The sequence below is a fragment of the Euphorbia lathyris genome, chromosome 5 (assembly GCF_963576675.1).
Source record: "Euphorbia lathyris chromosome 5, ddEupLath1.1, whole genome shotgun sequence".
In the NCBI taxonomy this organism is placed as follows: domain Eukaryota; kingdom Viridiplantae; phylum Streptophyta; class Magnoliopsida; order Malpighiales; family Euphorbiaceae; genus Euphorbia; species Euphorbia lathyris.
Window position 1 is genome coordinate 54,622,520 of NC_088914.1, and position 22,044 is coordinate 54,644,563.

Consider the following 22,044-nt stretch of genomic DNA (forward strand, 5'->3'; position numbering starts at 1 on the left):
ATAAATAAGTTATTAAAATCGGTTGCCCCTCCCTAATATTATAATTCAGCCGGCAGTACTGGGGGCCTTTGGGTTGTTGGCAAAAGTCAAGCTCGGGGTCTTATGGTAACACCTGGATTATCGAAAATAGTTATTTCATGAATATGGGGTAATACTTAAATTAGAGTATGACAATTGGTTGGCAAAAGTCATGTTGTTCATACACTAATGGGCAAAATGGTTGGGATTAATATGAATGACATATTAGTTACTAATGTGGTTAGTAACCCAATAACCTAGGAGTCACATTCGAGATGTGATTGATTGAATGAATCTACCTAATGAATGAGACTAGTTTGTTGGCTAAAGTTAAGGCGAAATCTCAGGAGTTAGGATCCTAGCTCACTAAAGGATTTGTGAAATTCTTCGAATTAATATGGAGGGTTATTAATTTGGCAAAATAGTGGGAGCAATCTGAAATAAATTAAAAGGCCTATAATTTTAGATTGTTATACTTTAAAGCAAATGAATAACATACGTTTACTCTTTCTCACTCTCAGTTTAATGAAACACTCTTAAAATCATGACTAACACCAATCTGCAAAATACATTTACCGATAATAAGTTGAATAGTTCAAACTTCACCGACTGGTATCGCAACCTCAAAATTGTTTTGAAGTTCGATAAAATAGGGTATGTATTTGATACATCGATATCCCCTATCCCTAATAATGATGCTCCAAATCGAGGAAATCGATGCTTACAAGAAGCACAAGGCTGATGACGATCATGCCGGATGCATCATACTTGCATCGATGACATCGGAATTATAAAGGCAACTATGCCTGTTCCATCATCATGCGCCTAAAGGAATTGTTTGGGAAACAAACCAGGTGCAAACGCTACGAGATATCCAAATGGTTATATCGTTGCAGGATGCAAGAGGGCACATCAATCATGACACATTGTGTCAAGATGATTGGCTATATTACCAAACTTTCTAGTATTGGATTCGTGATGGATAACGAACTAAGTGTAAACTTAATTCTTCAATCCCTCCCAAAGAGTTATTCATAGTTCATCATGAACTATCAGATGAATGACTTGCAAACCTCTCTTGAAGAGCTTGAAAATATGCTCAAGTCAGTTGAGCCCAATATTCAGAAAGACAAGGCAATACCGGCTATTGTCATAAAGGGATCATAGAAAAGGAAAGGGAATTTTCCCAATCCTAAACATCCCAAGAAAGGTAAGAAAGATGTGTCCAAGGGAAAGTAAGTTAAGAAGCCCAAAGGAGAGTGCCACTATTATGGTGACATGGGGCATTGGAAGAGAAATTGTTCTTTGTACCGAGCTACCCTCCAGAAGGGAAAAGCCGGTACTCCAAACATCTGGTATGTTCTATATTTTGATAAAGAACAAACATTGCGGTTTTTATAGAGATGGGATTTTCTATTTTTCAGGAATATCACAAAATGGGATTTATGTGTTAGATTTCTGTTTTCGCAATTGATACCAAAAGACATAAGCTAGATAATTCAACTTGCTTGTGGGATTGTCATATAAACAAGAGACGCATGCTAAAGCTTCATTCAGATGGGCTTATAGATTCAATTGATTCTGAATCATTGGAAACATGCGAATCATGTTTAAAAGGTAAAATGACAAAGACACCCTTTAACAATAAAGGTGAGCGTGTATCAGACACTCTAGGACTTATTCATTCAGATGTATGCGGTCCTATGTCAGTCCAAGCAAGAGGAGGATTCAGATACTTCATTAGCTTCATAGATGACCATACTCGATATGGTTATGTCTACTTGATGAAGCACAAGTCAAAAGCTTTTGACAAGTTCAAATGCTTCAAGAATGAAGTAGAAAATCAATTAGGAAAGAAAATAAAGACGCTTCGATCCGATCGAGGTGGGGAATATCTTTCTGATAATTTTCTGAATTATCTAACTGAATGTGGGATATGCTCGCAATGGACACCTCCCTATACACCACAACACAATGGTGTATCCGAGAGGAGAAACCGTACCCTATTAGATATGGTACGGTCCATGATGAGCATGGCCTTACTTCCAAAGATGTTCTGGGGCTATGCCTTAGAAACTGCCCTCTTCACCCTAAATCGAGTACCAACTAAATCCGCTAGTTCCACACCGTATGAATTGTTCGTTGGTAGGAAACCTGTGTTCTCATTTATGAGAGTATGGGGTTGTTCGACATATGTCAAACGCATTGCGTCCGACAAATTAGATTCTAAATCTGATAAATGTTTCTTCATTGGATATCCCAAAGAGACCGTAGGGTATTACTTCTATCATCCAGATGATCAGAAAGTAATAGTATCCAGATACGCAACCTTCTTAGAGAAAGAGTTTCTCGAAGAAACACAAAAGGGAAGCGTGATTGAACTCGACGAAGTTCAAGAGGAAGAGACGCCGGCTGAAACAACAGAAGCGGTTGAAGTACCCGAAGAAGTCCCATTAGATGAGACTCCAGTGGCACCTATTCGTAGATCACGAAGAGTTCGTGAACTCCCAGTTAGATATGGTTTTCTAGTGGGAGATGATGACGAGGTTCCCGTGTTAGACGACGAACCCGAAAACTACGAAGAGGCTCTTACTAGTCCAGATTCTAAAGCATGGCTTGAGGCCATAGATTCTGAAATGGATTCCATGTATACTAACCAAGTGTGGACTTTGGTTGATCCACCCGAGGGGATAAAACCCATTGGGTGCAGGTGGATCTTCAAAAGGAAGACTGACATGGATGGAAAGGTTAGCACCTACAAAGCTAGGTTGGTAGCGAAAGGATATCGTCAAAAATAAGGCGTTGATTATGACGAAACCTTCTCTCCCGTTGCTATGTCCAAATCAATCAGAATCATGCTTGCAATTGCCGCTCATTTTCATTATGAGATTTGGCAAATGGATGTGAAAACAGCTTTCCTAAACGGAAACCTGCTTGAGGATGTATACATGATGCAACCTGAAGGTTTCATATCAAAGGATGCAAATAAAGTTTGCAAACTTCAGAGATCCATTTATGGACTCAAGCAAGCATCTAGAAGCTGGAATAAGCGTTTTGACGAAACCATAAAACAATTTGGTTTCAAACAAAATTGCGAGGAAGCTTGCATTTACAAGAAAGCAAGTGGGAGCTTTATAGCATTTCTCATACTATATGTGGACGATATACTATTAATGGGAAATGACATTGCTCTATTACAATCGGTAAAAGTATGGTTATTCGGTAACTTCTCAATGAAAGACCTTGGTGAAGCAGCCTATATACTTGGTATAAAGATCTATAGAGATAGATCGCGTAGACTGCTTGGTCTTTCACAGGCTACATACATTGAAAAGGTGCTAAATCGGTTTAGCATGCTTGAATCGAAACGAGGTAACTTACCCATGGTACATGGAGTGAAGTTAAACAATCATCAATGTCCTAAAACTGATGATGACAAACGACGCATGGCTGTAGTCCCGTATGCCAGCGCGATCGGTTCGATTATGTATGCTATGCTATGCACTAGACCTGACGTAGCATTCGCGTTATCAGTAACGAGTCGTTACCAAGGGAATCCGGGAGACGAGCATTGGATTGCCGTCAAGAACATTCTTAAGTACTTGAGAAGGACTAAAGATATGTTCCTAGTGTACGGAGAAGGAGATCTGAAAATTGAAGGATTTTCAGACGCTAGTCATCTCACAGATGAGAATGATTTTAAATCCCAATCAGGATACCTGTTTATCTTGAATGGGGGCGCGGTCAGTTGGAAGAGTTCCAAGCAGGGAAACGTGGATTTCTCTACGACCGAGTCAGAGTACATCGCTGCTGCGGAAGCGGCAAAGGAAGCGGTTTGGATTAGAAAGTTCATTACAGAACTAGGAGTGGTGCCTGACATTGTCAATCCCATTACTCTGTACTGTGATAACAATGGAGCCATTGCGCAAGCAAAGGAACCACGGTCTCATAATGTATCCAAACACTACCTAAAGCGATACCACATCATTAGAGAGATTGTGGCTAGAGGAGATGTGAGAATAGAAAGAGTACCTACAGAGGACAACGTTGCAGATCCGTTGACAAAGCCTTTAACCCAGAAAGTACATGATCGTCATTTAACTTCTACTGGGATAAGTTTTAGAAACAATTGGCTTTAGTCCAAGTGGGAGTATGTTGGGGTTTAGTGTCCTAAAGACAATGGTTGTAGGATGCAAACTTATTGTAAATGAATTGTTCTTTATATCATTTGTTTTAATAAGATATATGTTTGATAACTATATAAAGGCAAACCCTTTTACAGCACTAAATAAAGTCTAATAAAAGGAAATCCGTAAGTTTGTTTAAAGTGATTATAAAGTGTTCATACAAGCATGAAGTGAGACAAGACTTTATAATAAACTAATAAACTTAAAACCACCCCAAGTCAAGTGAGATGTTTAGGATTGACATATCACTGTTGAGACTTGTATGTAACAATGTCTTCTGTCCGACAGAAAGCTGATCTCACAAGCTTCACATATATAGATATCTGGACAGTTACATATATCCGATGAAACGTCGTTCATTAGGATTGGGGATCCGATTTGAGATAACAGGATGGGTAGATTCGTCCTTGTCACCTGTTCATCTCATTGGTATTAATAGGTATAAATAATCCTCAGACTCAAAGGAATGTTAATTGGTCATCCTGAATTACTGAATGTGAGACTTTGATCGCGTGGTCCCACGATCCTTAACAGAGATGACTCTGGGGTGTGAACTGCAAAGGTTGGGTGTCACAGGAGGTAATGTCAGGGTAGTTATACATTGGATTGAGCATTTATCACTCCCGACGAATGGGAGATACGTCCAAGGATCGCTTGTGGAAGACTCGACTCTAAATCCTTGCAAGGTGATAGCTTAAGAGTAGAAATACAGATTTCACTTAACCTATCTATTTGAGTTGACTCGGCCTGTACAAGTAAAACGAACGTCTCGCTATATATGACTTGACATCATCCATAGTCATAAGATTCAGTTCAAGGATGTAGTTGATAAAGGATCGAATTATACTGTAACTAATACGGAAGGGTTAACGGCAGAATCAACCTGTCTTCTTAACGGACTCTGGGGGAATGATTACGGACATGCCGATAACAGGCTCTGTTCATCATTCCGTTATGCAAGGATTAAATATAATTCTTGGAGAAATTAATTTAATAGTTGCATACGGCCAGAAGTAGTAAGGACCTAATGGATCACACATAAGACTTGGAAACAAAAGAGAGATGGATCTGATTAATAGATGGAAGCCCAGTTGAGCCCAGTAAGGCCCATGGATAAGGGGGGTCGAAATTATATGTATTAAAGGAAGGGAATTAATTTATTCCACTCTTCCTAATTGGATTAGGATTGTGAAATTAAATTAATTAAGAGATAATCAAGTTAGGAGTTATTAATTGGATTAATGTCCTCCTATTATTATCTAACTAGGTTACTTATTATTATCCTAATTATATTAGATATATAGTAAGATAATGATTAGAAATCCTATTCCGAATTGGATTGCTATTAAGTAACCTAATCCTATCTAACTAGGGTTTAGAGACAAGATAATATATATACCCCTTACCTAGTGAATTTCGACACACACTCTAGCCCCACCCCTTGTGATTTTCGAAATCTACTAGCGAGAGAGAGAAAGTGAATTCCATCCCCAAGTTCGTGGACAAGAATTCATTCGGCATTCCATCGATTGATTAATCTAATTCATCCCTCTTTCTCCTTGATCTTGTGTTGGTTAATTAGAGGTAATCTATTTTGGTTACATCTCATAAGGGTTGATTCTAATTTAACCTCACCGTGTTCACGAAAGAAGAAAAACAATCAAAAGGGAGAAATTCGTTTTTCTTCGCCTACATCAGGTCAGTTCACTATTTCGAGGATTCCCGGAGATTGAACCGTCGGATCGTCGCGAATTACAGCCATGCGATTCTTGTCACTGTCCATTTTAGGACACTAACCATTTTATAACTTGACACCATGGACCATTGGTAAGTTACCTCTTTTCGATTCATGCATGTCAAAACGTTTTAGCACTTTGTCAATATATGTAGATTGGGATAGTCCGAGCAGTCTCATTGATCTATCGCGATAGATCTTGATCCCTAAGATGTAGGCTGCTTCTCCCAAGTCTTTCATGGAGAAATTACTCGATAACCAAACTTTTATTGTTTGCAACATTGCCACATCGTTTCCCATAAGTAGTATATCATCAACATATAGTACTAGGAAAACGACTGAGCTCCCACTTGTGTTCTTGTAAACACAAGCCTCTTCTGAGTTTTGTTCGAAACCAAATTGTTTTATGGTTTCATCAAAACGCTTGTTCCAACTCCTAGATGCTTGCTTGAGTCCATAAATGGACCTTTGAAGTTTGCAAACCTTGGTTGCATCCTTTGATGTGAAACCTTCAGGTTGCATCATGTATACATCCTCAAGTAGGTTTCCACTGAGGAAAGCTGTTTTTGAAGGAAATTAAGGCTAAGGTATAGCAGCGGAAATATAAAATTTTAGCCTATTTCCTTTTAACCATAGGATCCGTTAATCGTTATTTCATATAAAGAGGGATAAGAAGGAATACCTTTCGATGAACAATCTACCGTTGTTAAAGAAGCGCCCACAATTCTTCTCCGAGATTCCAACCACAAAGTATAACACGGTGAGGTTAAGATGAAATCAACCCTTATGAGATGCAACCAAAATAGATTGCCTCTAATTAACCAACACAAGATCAAAGAGAAAAGGAGATTAATGAGATTAATCAATTGACGGAAGCCGTATGAATTCTTATCCACGAACTAGGGGATGCGAATTCACTCTCTCTCTTTTAATGTAGGTTTCGAAAATCACATAAAGGGGAGTTAGGAGGCTTAGTCGAAATTCTCATAAGGAGGGGGTATATATAGTCGTTTGTATCTAAACCCTAGTTAGATAGGAATAGGTTACTTAATAGGAATTCCATTCGGAATAGGATTCCTAATTATTATCTCATAATATATCAAATACATTTAGGATAATAATAAATAACCTAATTGGATAATAATAATAGGAGTATATTAATCCAATTAAAACTCCTAACTTAATTATCTCTTAATTAATTTAATTCACAAACCTAATCAAATTAGGATTAATGGAATTAAAATAATTCCTTATTTCTATATATAAATTTCGGCCCCCTCCATTTAAACGGGCCTTACTGGGCTCAATTGGGCTTCCATCTATTAATCACATCCATCTCTCTTTTGGTTCCAAGTCTTATGTGTGATCCATTAGGTTCTTACTACTTCTGGCCGTATGCAACTATTAAATTAATTTCTTCAAGAATTATATTTAATCCTTGCATAACGGAATGATGTACTGAGTATGTTATTGGCAAGTCTGTAATCATTCCTCAAGAGTCCGTTAAGAAGACAGGTTGATTCTGCCGTTAACCCTTCCGTATTAGTTACAGTATAATTCGATCCTTTATCAACTATATCCTTGAACTGAATCTTATGACTATGGGTGATGTCAAGTCACATATAGCGAGACATTCATTTTACTTGTACAGGCCGAGTCAACTCAAAAAGATAGGTTAAGTGAAATCTGTATTTCTACTCTTAAGCTATCACCTTGCAAGGATTTAGAGTCGAGTCTTCCACAAGCGATCCTTGGATATATCTCCCATTAATCGGGAGTGATAAATGCTCAATCCGATGTATAACTACCCTGACATTACCTCCTATGACACCCAACCTTTGCAGTTCACACCCCAGAGTCATCTCTGTTAAGGATCGTGGGACCACAGGATCAAAGTCTCACATTCAGTAATTCAGGATGACCAATTAACATTCCTTTGAGTCTGAGGATTACTTATACCTATTAATACCAATGAGATGAACAGGTGACAAGGATGAATCTACCCATCCTGTTATCTCAAATCGGATCCCCAATCCTAATGAACGACGTTTCATCGGATCTATGTAACTGTCCAGATATCTATATATATGAAGCTTGTGAGATCAGCTTTCTGTTGGACAGAAGACATTGTTACATACAAGTCTCAACAGTGATATATCAATCCTAAACATATCACTTGACTTGGGGTGGTTTTAAGTTTATTAGTTTATTATAAAGTTGTCTCACTTCATGCTTGTATGAACACTTTATAATCACTTTAAACAAACTTACGGATTTCCTTTTATTAGACTTTATTTAGTGCTTAAAAGGGATTGCCTTTATATAGTTATAAAACATATATCTCAATAAAACAAATGATATAAAGAACAATTCATTTACATTAAGTTTGTATCCTACAACAATTGACTATAGGACACTAAACCCCAACAGTTTTCACATCCATTTGCTAAATCTCATAATCAAAATGAGCGACAATTGCAAGCAATATTCTGATGGATTTGAACATGGCTACTGGAGAGAAAGTCTCGTCATAGTCAATACCTTGTTTTTGACGATATCCTTTCGCTACTAACCTAGCTTTGTAGGTACTAACCTTTCCATCCATGTCAGTCTTCTTCTTGAAGATCCACCTGCACCCAATAGGTTTTATCCCTTCGGGTGGATCAACCAAAGTCCACACTTGGTTAGTATACATAGAGTCCATTTCAGAATTCATAGCTTCAAGCCATGCTTTAGATTCTGGACTAGCAAGAGCTTCTTCGTAGGTTTCGGGTTCATCGTCTAACACGGGAACCAGTTCGTCATCTCCCACTAGAAAACCATATCTAACTAGGAGTTCACGAATTCTTTGAGACCTACGAGTGGGATATGACACTTGTGTTTCATCTAGTGAAATGGGTTCGGGTTCAACTTCTTCCGCGTTTTCAACATGTGATTCCTCTTGAACTTCTTCAAGTTCAATCGCGCTTCCATTCTGTGTTTCTTCCAGAAACTTTTTCTCCAGAAACACTGCGTGTTTGGATACTATTACTTTTTGGTCATCTGGATGATAAAAGTAATATCCCATAGTTTCCTTTGGGTGTCCAATGAAGAAACACTTGTCAGATTTGGGATCTAATTTATCTGACACAATATGTTTGACGTATGCTGAACATCCCCATATTCTTATGAAAGAGAAGATGGGTTTTCTACAACGAACAGTTCGAAGGGTGTGGAACTGGCGGATTTGGTTGGAACTCGGTTTAAGGTAAATAGGGTAGTTTCTAAGGCATAGCCCCAGAATGATTTTGGAAGAACAGTGGTGCTCATCATGGATCGTACCATATCTAGTAAGGTGCGATTTCTCCTTTCTGATACACCATTGTGTTGTGGTGTATAAGGAGGTGTCCATTGTGAGCATATTCCACATTCATTTAGATAACTCATAAATTCTTCAGAAAGATATTCTCCACCTCGATCAGATCGAAGTATTTTGATAGTCTTTCTTGTTTGATTCTCAACTTCATTCTTCAAGCATTTGAATTTCTCAAAAGCTTCTGACTTGTGTTTCATCAAATATATATAACCATATCTAGTATGATCATCTATGAAACTAATGAAGTATCTGAATCCTCATCTTGCTTGGACTGACATAGGACCACATACATCTGAATGTATCAATCCTAGAGTGTCTGATACACGCTGACCTTTATTGCTAAAGGGTGTCTTTGTCATTTTTCCTTTTAAACATGACTCACACGTTCCCATCGATTCACAATCAATTGAGTCTATAAGCCCATCTTGATGTAGCTTAAGCATGCGTCTCTGGTTTATATGGCCTAAATGACAATGCCACAAGTAAGTTGAGTTATCTAATCTAAGTCTTTTGGTATCAATTGTGAAAGCAGAAACTTTATCATTCAAAACATAGATCCCATTTAATGATATTCCTGAAAAATAAAAATACTATTTCTATAAAATTCACAACCATTGTTCTTAATTGAAACATGAAAGCCATCTTCTACTAGACAGCTAATAGAAATAATGTTACGAGACATATCCGGGACATACAAATAGTTCCTTAACACTACTACAAGTCCTGATGGTAGATGTAGATCATAGTTTCCAATTGCGAGTGCGGCAACCCTTGCACCATTTCCAACTCGCAAGTTTATGTCTCCTTTCTTTAATTCTCTAGTCTGTTTTAGTTCCTGCATATTCATACAAATATGAGATCCACATCCGGTATCTAATATCCAAGATTTAGACTGCGAAATTGAGTTAATTTCAATATAGAACATACCAGAAGTTGAAGCACCGTCCTTTCCCTTCTTGAGAGAAGCTAGGTACTCCTTATAATTTCTCCTCCAATGCCCATCTTTACCACAGATGTGGCATTCCCCTTTGGGCTTCTTGACTTGCTTTCCTTTGGCTTGGGCCGACTTGCCTCCCTTGTTCTTCTTGGGATATTTTGGATTGGGAAAATTCCCCTTCCTCTTCTTTGATCCCTCAATCACAAGAGCGGGTACCATTTTATCCTTCTTCACATTTGTCTCAACTGTCTTGAGCATATTGGCGAGCTCTTCAAGAGAGGTCTTTAAGTCATTCATTTGGTAGTTCATGGTGAACTGTGAATAACTTTCTGGGAGGGATGTAAGAAGTAAGTCGACACTTAGCTCGTGATCCATCGCGAAGCCAATACTAGAAAGTTTGGTGTTATAGCCAATCATCTTGACACAATGTGTCATAATAGATGTGCCCTCTTGCAGCGAAACTGCAGTTTTGATATCTCAAAACGTTCACAGTGAGTCTGTTTCTCGAACAGCTCTTTTAAGTGCATGACAATAGAATAGACATCCATTTCCTCATATTGCCTTTGCAGATCTGGTGTCACCGATGCAAGTATGATTCACCCAGCGTGTTCATCATCGGATTTATGCTTCTAATAGGCATCAATCTCTTCAATGGGTGCATCATCAGCCGGAAGAGCGGGTATCGATCTATCGAGTACATACCCTATCTTTTCGAACTTCAAAACAATTTTGAGGTTACGAAACCAGTCGGCGAAGTTTGAACCATTCAACTTGTTATCGGTAAGGATATTTCTTAGATCGATTTTCGACATGATTGGTTTTAGAGTACGAAAAATTAATAACCTAAGAGTGAGAAAAGTTGACGAATGTTATTCATTTGTTTAATTCACTTACAATTTAAATACGTTGGACTTTTATGTTTTTAAATTGCTCCCACTATTTTACCAAATTAATAACCCTCTATATTAATTCGAAGGATATTCACAATTCCTTTAGTGAGCTAGAATCCTAACTCCTGAAATTTCACCTTGAGTTTACTCAACAAGCTAGTTTCATTCATTAGGTAGATTCATGTAATCAATCACATCAAAACATGTGATTTCTAGGTTGTTGGGTTACTAACCACATTAGTAACTGATATGTGTCGTTTATCAATCCCAACCATATTGCCCATTAGGTTAGAACAACATGAGTTTACTCATCCAATTATTCTATCCTAATTTAAGCATTACCCCATATTCGTGAAAAATAATTTTTCGATAATTCAGGTGTTACCATAAGACCCCGAGCTTGAGTTTACTCAACAACCCAAAGGCCCCCAGTACTGCCGGCTGAATTATAATATTAGGGAGGGGCAACCGATTTTAATAACTTGCTTATTTACTTAACTTTTGATTAGTGAGAGATTTATTTAGGTCTCATAATCTAACCTAGTCTTGATTTGCTTTAGCATACATCAGACATTCATACATTCAACATTGACAATTATAGACATATCTCTAAGTTTATTCCGTTGAGCTAGAAACGGAATAAAGGGTCACCCTAGGGAAATACTAACTATTACATATTTCTCTTTGGGTCATCTGTCTTCTCATTGGCGCCTTGAATTACAACAATATTCAATTTCAAAGAAAACTTCAATTTACTTGAAGGGATTTGGATGAGAAGAGAAATACAATAGAGAGTAAGAGAAGGCAGGACACGCAGGTCCTATTTAAATACCAAAAGACTAAATAACTATTAAAGATGGTCTAATATGTCCATAATGCCAAACATGCATAGACTCAATTAAATTAAATTTGATTGGTTGATTACACAAACTATTTATGTAATATTTAAGTTAATCAAATTAACAACTTAAATTAATTTTCATCCAATTTCAATTATGCATATCCTAATTAATTCGATTAATTCATTTAATGCTTTGAATTACTTATATCAAATATTTAGGTAAAACAAACTTTTAAATAAATTGATTTTGATAATCAAAACAAATTATTATATTCTGAAACATATATATATATATATTTAAAACGGGTTATTTTAAAACAATTTTAAAATCCGGTACCAACAATCGGGCCGGGCCGATTTAAACGGCCCGACCCTTTGGCATAGCTACTGCCGTAGGGCAGCAGCTAGCGGACAGACGCTGCTGCCGTAAAGGCAGCGGCGTCCGCTGCTACTGGTTGCTGCCGTAAGGCAGCAACCAGCCGCAAATATCGGTTCGGGGTTGCCGCCTCGCGGCAGCGACCCCGAACTTCTATCAATATGTATTTTTTAAAAAAAATATAAATATATATAATTGTTCTAAAACAGTTTCAAACTAATTTTCAGAATATTAAAACAGTTTTATCTTTTAGATTTAATAAAACAAAACGTTTTAATTATCTAACTATAAAACTTTTAGATTTTGTTTAAAACGATTATCAACCGAAATAATCAGGAACTATGCATGATCAGTTTTAATTAACAAGTAATCAAAACTTATTTATCGTTAGGTTAATTGAACTAATTGATTAATTAATTTAACCTAACAATAAATCTATTCAATCTGATTGAAAAAACTCTTTTATTTACATATATGAAATAACATATTAACATAGTCTCTGATACCAGTGTAGGAAAATAGACAAGCCTAGGCATAGCGGAATAATAAAATTTTATCTATTTTATCTATTTCCCTTTTCCAAGATCTGTTAATTGTTATTTCATATAAAGAGGGATAGATAGTAATACCTTTATTGATGAACTATCTACCGTTGCAAACGAAGTGCCCACAACTTGTTATTATCAACTCGTGAACCACGAACGTTTGATTCAACACAAAACCAAAAGATAATCAGTGATCAACCTTCAATGAATAGCAATCGCAATGATTGCCTCTAACAGAAATCGATACGAGATCAAAGAGGGAGTAAGAAATAAAGTAAATTAGCCGAGACGAAAGACGGAACGATTCCTCCTCTTCCTTTTGTGTGTGTCGAAATTTAGGGGTTAGGGAAGTCTATTTATAGACTTTTCTTAACCCTAATCCCAGTTGTGTTAGGTAATTAAATAATTGGAATCTTATTCAGAATAGGATTCCTAATTAGATAATTAAATAAACACTTTACTATTATCTAAATAATAACTAATTATATCTAGATAATTACTATTAATCAAATTAATAATTAATTAATGCTAGGGTAATTAATTAGAGTTTCAATCACATAAAACTTCTAATTAATATTATCAGATAATCTTTTAATTTAATTGATAACCATAATCAAATTATAATTATTAATCAAATTAATTTATCCCTAAATTAATACAAAGTTCGGCCCATATGTGTATGTCCCACTAATTACATTTTCGTCCTCTGATTCCAAGTCCCATATGCGACCCATTAAGTTCTTTATTGCCACTAGCCGTATATATAATTTGAAATTATTCATTACGATTAATTCCAATATATATATAACGGAATACCGTCGAGAGCTGTTACTAGCAGAACCTATGATATTCCCCCAGAGCAATTAAGAAGTCAGGTTGATAACTGACATTAACCTTTCTGTATTAGGTACAGTATAATATGATCCTTCATTAACTATATCCTGTCGGTCAATTCCTTATAACCATGGAATGTGTCAAGGTTACATATAACAAAGAGTCCAGTTTTATTTGTACAGGTTGAATTCACTCTGAAAGATAAGTTAAGTGAAATGTTTATTTCTACTCTTATCTGTATCACCTTGCAAGGATTTCAGTCAATTCACCACAAGCGGCCCTTTGGACATATCTCCCATTTATCGGGAGTGATGAATGCTCAATCTGACATTAACCATTCTGTAATTACTTCGCGTGATACCCAACCCTGCTCTCACACACCCTAGGCTCTCACCTATTGGATCGTGCTCGTACAGAATCAAAGTATCAGACTCCGCAATCCAGAATTACTAATTAATGAATGTTTGAGTCTGAGGATTAGTTATACCTACTAATACCGATGAGATGAACAGTTGACACATTAGATAAATCACTCCATTCTGTTATCTCAAGTCAGGTCCCAATTCTACTGAACTCCTTCATCAGATCCATGTAACTGTCTAGATATCAAAATATCTAAAGCTTGTGAGATCAGCTTTCTATCTCGACAGAAAACACTGTTACATGCAAGTCTCAACAGCAATATGCCAATCCCTATATTCCATTAATATTAATATCCAAAACAATTGTATTTAGGACACTAAATTCCAACACAGCCGGCTTCCTAGGTCTTAAGGACGGACCTTGAATAATCCTCGGTGGATGGAGTTTTGGAGCTTCTTCAATGGAGGTTGAAGGAGATGGAGAAGGTGGAGAGGATTCTTCAAGGGTGAAAAGCTAAGGTAATTTACAAGAATGAAAGATGTCTAATTTACAATTGAAAAGTTCTATTTATAGATGAGGTTCGGGCCCTCTTTCTGACCTTATTCGTATCCTTTTGCAGGTGGGAAGTCGTGGGGTCAATCGTGGCTTCGTGGGACCGAGAATCAGTCTTTTGGCTGATTCCCGCAGGGCAGCTCGCCGAGTTGGGCGAGCTGGCCTCCAGCTCGCCCGAGCAGGCCCTTGAGGGCTAGCTCGGCGAGCTGGCCTCCAGGGGCCAGCTCGGCCGAGCAGCGCCTGGGCAGCTCACCGAGGGTCTCCGAGACGCGATTTTTGCCTGAAATTGATCATGTTTTAACCTACACACGCACATAAACTCCAAACAACATTAGTCCAAAGGCTAAATTGACCCACCAATCGCTAGGTTTGAGTAAAAACTCCGTTTGGTGCGACTTTTGGCGGATCAATTAGCTATAAAAGATAATGGAAATTTAACGTACATGTTGATTTGGCCATATTTGCCTAAAATAACTAGAAAAGGAGCCTAAACAACGAAAAGTAAATAGAACATATACAATTTCTAACTAACTCACACTAAAGCATATAAATGCGAGAATTGCTCGCTTATTCATAAAATAACGCTAAAAACCGTTCTAAAACCGTACCCAAAGATAGGGGTTTTTGACCCCTATCACAACCTCCATAGAAGTATGATCCATACCTCAGCTACAAGCAGCAAAATAATGTGCTTCAACCGAATATTCCCCAACAATATCAACAAAGACCTCAACAATATAGATATGTTCAAATGGATCCAAATTCAGGTATGATGTCAAATTCCAATGATCAATTTGTTATGTCTAACCTGCTGAAATTCCAGGAAGAACAAGGCAAGGTCAATGCCAATTTTCAAGCCAACTTCCAAAATCTGGAGAAGCAAATGAGTTAGATAGCGACCACTCTGAATGCAATACAGTCCTAGGGAAAGTTACCTTCACAAACTGAGGCGAATCCGAGACAGAATGTGAGTGCAATCTCACTTTGCAGTGGAAAAGAATTAGTCTTGCCCAAGACTAAGCCTACTTCTGAATCAGAACAGACTGTGTCAGAGAAATCTGCAAGCAAATAGGAGGTATTCGAAAAAGAAACGGAAGGTTTAGCTACAGAAAGTTCAGCTGGTAAGTCATCCGAAGAGCAAGACATGCCTTTTGTAATTAATGTACCTTTCCCTCAACGTTTAGCCAAATTAAAGAAGGAAAAAGAAGAGAAAGACATCTTTGAGGTATTTCGTAAGGTTGAGGTGAATATTCCATTGCTTAATGTTATTAGACAAATCCCTCAATATGCTAAATTCCTTAAAGAATTGTGTGCTAACAAGATTAAAAAAATTAGGTATGAAAAGATTACCATGGGTGAGAATATGTCTGTTGTACTCCAAAAGAAAATGCCCCAAAAATGTAAGGGTAGAGGTATGTTTGCTATTTCTTGTCAAATTGGGAATGCTAGTATTAAGAGAGCAATGTGTGATCTAGGAGCGTCAATTAATGTCATGCCTAAATCAATTTATTCATCTTTAAATGCTGGTCCTTTAGAGGAAATAGAAGTAGTAATCCAACTCGCTAACCGATCTATAGTTTATCCCGAAGGTTTGTTGGAAGATGTTCTTGTGTAGGTTAATGGTTTAATTTTCCAAGCTGATTTCTATGTCGTAGACATAGAAGATGAAGATCACTCTTCATATTCATCGGAAATCCTGTTAGGTAGACCATTCCTAACAACTGCTCGGAAAAAAAATCGATGTTCACAAAGGAACAATGACTATGGAGTTTGATGGTAAAATTGTTCAATTTGATGTTTATAAGGCCATGAAAATTCCTAATGAAGTGTCTTCTGTTTGTGACATAGATGATGTTGAACCAATAACTCATCAAGTTTTTGAAGCATATAGGGAAGACATGATGCAAGTAGTTATAGAAGAAAGCTTAGATGTGAGCAGCAAAATAGAGGAGAAAGAAGAGGAGATTGGAGAAGATGTGCAAGAAACACCGGCAGTTGAGCAGTGTAACATGAATATTGATGAAGCAGGAAAACTCAGGAAGTTAAAAGGACAAGAACTTGAGGAACTAAGGAATGAAGCTTGTGAGAGTTCGAGGATTCACAAATTGAAGACTAAGAAAGTGAAAATTCAGCGTTTGGAGAACGGGAAAGTGCAGAAAGTAAATGGCCATCGTCTCACGCCATTTTATGAGAATATCCCGATTGAAAGTGGTGAAGTTATGGAGATACAAGTTCCTGGAGACTAACCTGAAGCTCAATTTCGTCTAGCCAAAGACGTTAACTAGCAGCGCTAATGGGAGGCAACCCAGTGTTGGTCCTGCCTAGGACCAGCATCTGTCATTTATATTCAGCAGTGTTGGTCCTGCCTAGGACCAGCATCTGTCATTTATATTCAGTCTTTGTTTTTATTTATTTATTTATTTATTCAATTCATATGGAATAACCAATTTTACCATCATCTTCTCCAAAGGACTTAAATTTCTGGGTTTTGATTTTACAGGTATAAAAGGAAAAAAGAAGAATTTCCTAATTCTATCCCTCAAGCCGCCACTCCCCCTCTCATTCCTACCCGACGGCAGGTCAAACCCCTTCACCACAACCCGTAGCTTCTGGCCACCATCCTCCACGGGGCAGTAACTCTTACTCTTTTCTTTTATTCTACTCCTGACCTTAGATTCTTAATGGTTTCTCTTTTTACATCGAGACGATGCATGTTATAAGTGGGGGAGGAGACTTAAGTAAAATAGAATGTAAATATATATGTTTGGTGCTGATTGATGTGATGGGAGCTTTGCTCTGGTTTACATGTGCTGCGGTAAATTTTTTATTTTTTGATGTAAATTTGGGATCGGAACTGATTTTTGACTAAGTGTGAGGTGCACACCAATTTCTGATTGTGAATAAGTTTGAAATAGTGTGGGGTGTACACCTTTTGTTTTGTCCCTAGAAATAACAATGCTAGCTCTCAGTTTTGCACTTGGTTGAAACTAGGTTGCCAACTTAGTACTGAAACCCTTAAGTTTTGTTTTGAATAAGGCTTTCGATTTCAAAAGGTCGGGATTGCACAATTGTCTTGAGCATGCATATGAATCACTTGACTAATCTCCCATTACATGACAGACGTTTTCGATGAAGCAACACCAATTTGACCCCAATTTTTCGAAAGTTTTTGAGCCTAAATGCAAGAACAAAAACATTACACTTTGTTCTATTCTTTCCGAGTGTTATCCAATTCTAGTTTGGAATACTAGAACTTGCCATGTTATGCATTTCGAGACCACACTGATGTATTCGAGTATTAAAAATGACAAGGGTAGTAGGTTTCTTTTCTTAGTCATTTCAAATAAAATTCGAACCCTTAGTCTTGCTCAAGACTAAAAAAAAATAACAGTACCAGCCCTTAGTTAGCCACATTTGAGCCTTTTCCCATTCTTGACACTCCTTTGTTCGAGTCCTTTGGTCAGGGACATGCTAGCCATCAGAGTATGTACATTCTTTCATTTATTTCTATGTTTAGTTGTTGCTTTGAGCAATTTCCATATTCAAATTGACCACAAGTTCATCAAAGTATGAGGATTTAGCATAAGTCCTTTAGTTATATGTGGTTGTGCTTCCAAAGGTGTCTCAATGAATATTAGATTATAAAATAGTAACTATTCTTTGTTAATAAAAATTTTAGTGCAAAGAAAAAAAAATAATGAAAAAGAAAGAAAACAAAAAAGAAAGAAAACAAAAAAAGGGAAAAAGAAGTTTTTCTGCTCAATGTTTCATGAGCATTGTTTATAAGTCTGTATGATTTTTATTTTGGCCATTTCCATTCTCATCAATCACGCTTCTCTCTCATTTCCTTTCCAAACCTTACCCCTAGCCTGCATTACACCGTGTTTTAAGTCCCTTTGATTTATTAACTTGAATTCATACTAAGCGGTGGAGATTTGATATATTGGCAAGCCTATGGTAATTGCATTCTAGGTTGTGAATTGAGCGATTTCTTGAAAATTAATCATAGCCTAAACACTTGAGTGTAATGAGTGATTTCCGTGAGGGTGCTGTTGATTCTAATTCACACCTTATGTACATGGTGAAAAGCTTGTTTGCTGAGATTTTTCAAGTGGTTACGTTGTGTGTTTAAACATGAATAATATCTTGGCTTTGAGAATTGATGGCTGATAATCTTTAAATTATGAGGGGGGGATCGAGAAAGGTTGGTAAACACGAAATCATAAGAGTAAAGAGCTTATGACATGATTGTTGGTCCCTTATAACGTGACAAGGTTAGTTCCAAGGGGGGGGATAGGAACTATTTAAAATTTTGTCCGTTAAGGCTGACTTCTTTTCTTAAGAAAAGGTTTACACAGCGGCGCTAAGTAGTTTTAAGACACAAGCTTAGTCAACTTGTGACAAAGTCTGTTTCTTTCCTTGAGTCAGGAGATAGCACTTAGAGTCTATTCCTGAACTCAGCTTCTTAGTGCACTCAACTCAGCGTGAGTTCGTTACTTAGTCAGTTTTATAGCAAGCAATATATAAAGGAGTTTAAGGGTTAGAAATATGTTACTCAGCAGACATATCCTGGTTCGGCCTCTCCGCCTACGTCCAGTCCCCGGAACGCGTTCCGAGCTTTTTGAATTCTCTACTGAGCTCTTTAAAGGTAGAGCACAAAACCTTTTACAATAGAAGCTGAGTATACAAGAGTACCTTCCTCTATACCTCTACTCACTCCTATAACTACCGCTGAGTACTATAACCGAGTACTCAGCCTCTCATTTCTATTCTTCTAGAAATGATAAAATGTTTGTCCTAAACAACAATTGCTAAGACACTTTAGATGATTGAAATCACTCTAGACTTTTATACAATGATTGGAAATTGGTGTAAGATTTTGCTTTGCTTCTCACAGAACTTCAAGTATGAATTTGGTCAGCGTTTCGACTAATTGAAGATCTGCATCGAATGAAGCAATTGAGAGGCCTTTATATAGTGACACTTCAAGCACCAATAATTTCAAATTTCGAAATAACCGTTGGAGGCTAACGGCTTCCTGTCATTGTCACTCAGGACGTGCTCAGTGTCGTTGGCCAATGAGATTCTTGCATCGTCTGTCTACGGCAGTGCTCAGCAGCTTTTCGTCAGATAAACAAAATGTTTCCACATTTACGGCAAAGTCTTCCAGACAGCTTCCTGCGCCTTCTGACCTTTACCCAAAGTAGAAATACTTTGTCTATAAGTTGGTTCTGTTCTGCCGCTGACCTGACTGCATTGTCGCTCAACTCAGCAGCTTCCTCTTGAAGCTTTTGTTAGAAGGCTTCTCGATCCTTCTTCATGCTGAGTCGTCGTTTCACTTGATACGACTGTGTTTTGTCTTCTTGGGTCATGAGGTCTTGATCTGTTGACTTGGGCTTGACTTCCACTTATGGGCCTTTAGACTTTTTTTATCTTAATGTCTTATAAATCAATAAGCTCAACATTGAACAAACACATTAGTGTGAATAAATCAAAGCATTTAAATTTAATGTGTTAGAATATTTTTATCAATTACATAAATAATTTTGTCAAATCAAAATCATGTGGAAAGGTGTTTCAACAAACTCCCCCGTTTTGATGTTGGCAAAAATATTCAGTGAAGAACTTAGTGTTGAGCTCCCCCGTGATAGTTGACCTTATATTACTCAAGATACTCCCCCGTAAGGGTTGAGCTACTGACTTAGTTTTACTTTAAACATTTCAAAGTTTAATCAAGTAAGTCTAATGTCAATTTTCAGAAATAGGTCAGCTCATGGAACATATTCTTTTTAACTCAGTTTATGCGGAAGATTTAGATATCAGAGAGCGCTGAGTATATCTTTGTTCTATGTGTTTTAGTTAAGAAGACATATAAAAGAGGTCAACTTATAGATCAACACAGCATACAATCATAGAGCAATATAGACAATTAACACAGTTGATTTAATGAAGATGTGTTAACTATACAGCACAAAACATAAGTAAGCATCATATAAGATTGGTCAATTTTGAAAAGGTAGATGCATGCATAGTTTTGTATTCAGGGTCAACATAACAAAATACATAAGGGAAAGACTACAAGTTTAACAAAACTAAATCTAGCAACCCTAGTCAAGCTATTTTTTCTTGTAGTTAATTTGGACATCATGCTCTTTAGCTTTTCCTTTTCCCTTGAATTTTTGCTGACTTCCTGATGCTTCTCCTGATTGTTGAGTTCTTTGAGCTTGTTCTTTCTCCCCCGTTTTGTCAGCATCGAGAGGAGGAGGAATGAAGGTGTTGTCAATGGCAGCACGAGTTAATCGGCCAGAGAATGCCTTAAGCTTGCGCGTGCTTTCATTGATGCCATCAAAAATAGGAACACCCTCATCCAAGACAGAACGTGGAATCCTGATAGCCGAGACACTGAGCATACTCAGGATGTATGCTTGAGACTTTCCAACCCAGGTTATACTGTCAGTCAGCATGGCAAAGGCTTGATGAAACATCTTTAGCAAAGCCGAGTCAAAATACTGACGTTGAACATTTGAGTGGCGCACATGGTTGAAAGTGACTCGAGAGTACCTCAGAATTTCATTCGTCTTGAGTTAGTTAGTTTCCATCTCTTCCTTACTCAAGTTGAGTAGACGGACAACCTCACTAATTTGCTCAATGGAGCATTGGGAGGAGGAAGAGAGTTGCTCATTTGTTCTGGTTTGCTCAGTGTGAAGCTGGTTGAAGAGTTGATGAACTTCAGCAAAAGTTGCATACATTGCGTTCGCAGCTGACAGATGATGAAGTTGACCCTGTAGAGAGTTCATGTGATTAACCATTGTCAGCTAGAGTTCGGCCAGCTTTGTTATTGATTCCTCTCTGGGCTGTTGAGACTGAAGTGAAGTCATGACACTCAGAAGATCCTTAAGACCTTTGATTTCTGTGAGAAGCTGAGTGACAGACGAAAGTTGAGTTGGCTCAACAGGAACTGACCCAGCGGCATCAGTATTTGTTTGATGGAGGTCCTAGAGTAGAGCTTGAGCTGAGTCAATGATTCTTTGACCAGACTCAGAGGCATTCAGATAAGAGTAGGTTCCATCATTATTTGGCCCAGTTGCCGGAGTACGAGTAGAACCGGATTGTGGAGGTGTTTGGTTCTGCTCAATATTAGAAGTGCCAGCATGATCAGCGACTGGTCTTGAGTTTAAATTTCTAGTAGGAGTTGACTAGTTGATATTCTGCACTTGTGTTTGTGGAAGAGGATGATCGACAGAATTATCTACTTGCTCAGAGTCAGGCTAAAGCTGTCTGGATATAGGAGTTTGAGGTGTTTCAGCACTGACCTGAGCAGGTATTTCCTTAGCTGTCTTAACATGTTGAGGAGCAGGAACTTCGAGCACTTGCTCGGGATCATCTTGGCTTAGGGGAGCAATTGAGTCAG